The sequence below is a fragment of the Centruroides sculpturatus genome, unplaced genomic scaffold, assembly GCF_000671375.1.
Source record: "Centruroides sculpturatus isolate CEXI.00-Female unplaced genomic scaffold, Cexi_2.0 scaffold1450, whole genome shotgun sequence".
Taxonomy (NCBI): Eukaryota; Metazoa; Arthropoda; class Arachnida; order Scorpiones; family Buthidae; genus Centruroides; species Centruroides sculpturatus.
In genome coordinates this window covers 173,325-177,702 of record NW_019385648.1, presented here as the reverse complement: position 1 = coordinate 177,702, position 4,378 = coordinate 173,325, and positions in this window count along the sequence as shown.

Here is a 4,378-nt window from a genome sequence, read left to right as displayed (position 1 = left end):
TGTGCAAACCTATGTTCATGGGCGCCAAACAGTGGATTGTTTAGATATTTAGGATGCACTAAAGCGCACTTTTTAGACGACATTAGGCGAAATTAGAGATTGGGATTTCCTTCAGTTTGGTCCAACTTCGATGTTTTCGGAGCGTGAAAGTGGAGAGTGTGAATGTGTCTAGCGCGAAGTGGGATGCGGAGGAGCGGGACGCCGCGGGCTCGGATGAAAAGGATAGACCGCGGAGAGGAGGCGAGGTAATTCGATTCCCAGTTCCGAATAAATTGGTGGAGAGACCCGGATGGAAAGGCAGGGAATTTGATTGCACCGTGCGCGGAAAAGGAGCCAGCCCCGGGCTGCGGCAAATAAATTTCCATTCTGGTAATTGGCTCGCCCCAAACATCTCCATTTTTTTGGTAAATAAGTGCACTACCGTCGGTTACCGCTCACCTTCTTCTTTCTTACCTTTGTCCGATTACGTTTCAACCCGAATTTCTTCGCTCTATCCTCCAAACCCATTACGCTTCATCTAAACAAACCCTCTACTCTGGTTCATTTTTAAATCCTCTCATCATTCAGCATATAATCTACTCCTTAAAATCATCACTGATTACTATTACTAATACAACTACTAAGATGAGATATACATTAGTAAAATTGATATTGCTACTTTTATTTTACTAATATTAACGAAAAATAGGTTACATCTCCAAAACAGTTTTATGTAACGAGATATTTACTTAACTTAATAATTAAATTAGTCGAGAGGATACAGAAAATAGAGTACATAAAACAGATCTAACTAAAATTTGGTTTAGAATAGGACTAATTCTAATTGTTTAATTTATTTAGATAAAACAGAAGTTGAATATAAAGGAATAAATAAAATTAAAAATAATCTGATATGAAAATAATTTTCTAAATGTGATTAGCCAGATTTTAATTTTTTTTAATCGCCTTGTATTCAACCGATTGATTTAAACACTATAATTGGCCTAAATAGAGAAATTTAAATCAGGTATAGCTTATTATTTTATTTTCTTTTCCTGCTACTTTAATATAAAAAATATAAAAATGTTGAATTTTTTAGTATAATTTTATCTTACCAGATATTTTTTAAGAAAAGGACGAGGGCAACAATGCCCGAAGTGCATTAACTCCTTTAACTAATAAAGTCTATTTTAATCAATTGTCTGGATTTTCCTGTATAAATTCTTTGAAGCAAACTTTAAACTGAACCCTTTTTCCTGCTGTTTCTACTTTTATTACTGTTATATTTTCGCCATTATTCTTAGTATTAATTTTGATATTGGAACTCGTCCCTTTACGTTCTATACTCTATTAACCGAGTTTGACACCGATAGACTCGCTTTGCTGCTTCGAAGAACACAGTTAGACGTGCGTATAAAAAATCATTACTCGAACAGAACGTAAAAGGAGCCAACCACCCTATTAAAAACGAGCACCAACAGTCGATCCCATTCAAACTTTCGTATATAAATTATATAATGTCATATATGTATGAAGAAATAAATTCGATTCGTAATTTATACTGGATAACACACGAAAAATAAGATAAATTTTCCTAGAATTTACACAACGACGTGAGCTTAACTAACAGTTTTGATTTGATTACTCATTCAGAATTACTTCTATTTATTTTGTATTTTTATTTTGATGAATGATAAGAGATTATTAATTAAATTAATAATGTTTTATGAACAATATTATGAAGTAGTAGTGTAATGACTGATCTTACGTATAGATATCGTACTTCTTAAAAATTCCATCTGGAATATTTCATGCCTTTAAAACAAAGAATCTATCCAGAGCCAATCGGTTGTCCGGTAACTGCTATCGTTCCACGCAACATCGCGTGTTTCTGCCGCGAAAAGCTAATCTGATTGTTTGTTGCTATTTAATATGGAGGCCGGGAAAAGGGAAAAGTGGAAAAAACGTCTTATTCCAGAGTAAATTGGAAATTGTTAGAGAAAACACGATGATAGAACGGGACAAAAATTCTATTACCAGAAATTCGCGGCCTATCTTTCGTATATATTCACTTAATAAATGAAAAAAGAAAAACTTCTGTAATTCAAGTGTTTTTGAGAAAATCCTTTCGTTAAAACGAATGACACGGCCGAATTAAGGCGTTTCAGAAATGTAAAGGTCTTCCTACGCCCGTCGCGGGTTATCTTCGAGTATCTTTTCGTCTCGGCTNTTTTAGTATAATATCATTAAAATCTCTAGAAATAAAGAAAACTCGAATATGAATATTTCATAAAATTAACTTTTTATGGCTTTTCAGTTAAAAAAGAAAAGGCCATAAAAAGCCATTATAAAATATTTTAATGTTTTATATTTAATGATTATTACAATTTAGAATTTATACGATTCATGTTAATACCAATTTAACCTCATGCTAATCACGAATAAATTTTTACTTAGCGATGATGAACCTATTTATAATCTAATATTTAAATTTATGTATTGTTTTAATGTTCTAGAATCGTATCTAGAATAATTTGCAGATTAATTTTATAATATTTTAAAATGCTAGAAGAAATAAAATAAAATAATTTTTCAAGAACTAACGCCACTTTCTATATATATAATTTGGGAAAATGCCAGATATATCAAGGGTATAAGATTTTAATGAAAGTTGTTGGAGAAATAAAAGAAAGAAGATAGTTATTTTTATTCCAACTAATTTTTATTAAGGCAGCCATATTTAAATAATATTCGTTAAAATATTATGAAATCTTCTGGGAGTTTTTTTATAAACATGGCAATGGATCACTCAGATTAATAACTGTTTTTTTTTTTTTTTACTTAATTTTGTCTCTATATCTGTTCCCTAGATTCAATAACAGGTTCACTCTAAATAGAGATTATATTTTTCAATCATTTTTCCTTATTTTATTTAAGCACTCACAAAATATATTACTCTAGATAAGAGATTATTGAACGAAAATTTTAAAGTTTTTAATATTATGTTTGTTTTATACAGCAAAGTTTCAACATTATCTGATTAAGAAACAAGTTTTTTTATTATTAAAAAAAATAATAATTTAATTAATATTAGTTTTGAAATGTATAAGGATTTATCAATTTTCTATTTTTTTAAAGATAAAATAATAAACTTTATCCACATATATAACAGGAAATTTATATTCATAAACTTGTTATAATTTCTCAATTAATCATAAATAATTATAATAAATTGAGAAACTTATATACGAATATATGAAAATTCTTTTTATGTTAAAATTATTTTTTATAATCAATAAAAATTTATTATTCTAATCATTAAAATAAGCTGATTATCTGCGTTTTATCAGTAATTATTTTTAATGCATTTTAGTTTTATACTTTATTAATACAGAAGTAAACCCTACAGGCCTATACTTTTATATAAAATCTGGCATTTAGTCTTGTTTATCTTTATTAGTTTAAATTTAGAAATTAAATAATCTAATTAAGTTAGAAATCCTTACCACTATATGGCGAAATGTTATCAATAGAAAGTTTTTTGTTATATTTATATACATTTATCATGCTTATCATATTAATTCGGTTATTCTAGCTAAAAATCGTAATGGATATAGAAGTTTTTATTCTTAATCATGTTGCATTTATTCATTTGAGTGTTGCAGGATAATGTCTCAACATAATCTTTTTCTATAAATTATTAAAATATAATCTCCACACCCACCCACCTACATACACGCACGCGCACAAAAAGTTTTTGAAGTCTTCACCATTTGTCTTCTACACACCACAATAGACTTTACTGTGCAAACCTATGTTCATGGGCGAACGGGGCGCTTGCCTTCCCTTGGGATTGTGTAAAAATTTTACAACTTATAATAGTAAAGGTAATTGAGATGTATACTTACACCCTCGACCATGCGACTCTTTGTCTGTCTTAAGAAAAATCCCCTAAAATTAAATAAAAATTTATTGATGTAATTATTTGTCTCCAAGCTTTGCCCCCTCCTGGAAAATATCCATGCCTGTGTTTCTATGGTATTAAAAGACTTCACAATTGTAAAGATTAATTTCTGTCCTGATTTTATTGTTAATACAATATATATACAATACATATTTCAATATTTAAATAGAGAATACCCTAGATAAGAAGGTTAACTCTTCTGTGTTGTTGTGTTCCTGAAAAGATATAATTATGAAGACTTTAAACATCCTTTTGTGTCTCTTCTAATTACCAATATTTATTAGTAAGTTGCTTATCTGATTTTACTGTTTTTATTATTATTTTTTTTATTTTAATGTTAAAGAGATAAAATAATTATAATATTTTACTTATTAAATAAATTTCTTAATGTTCTATTATCAAAAATAATTCTCGAAGTACATACGTAACGTTGCT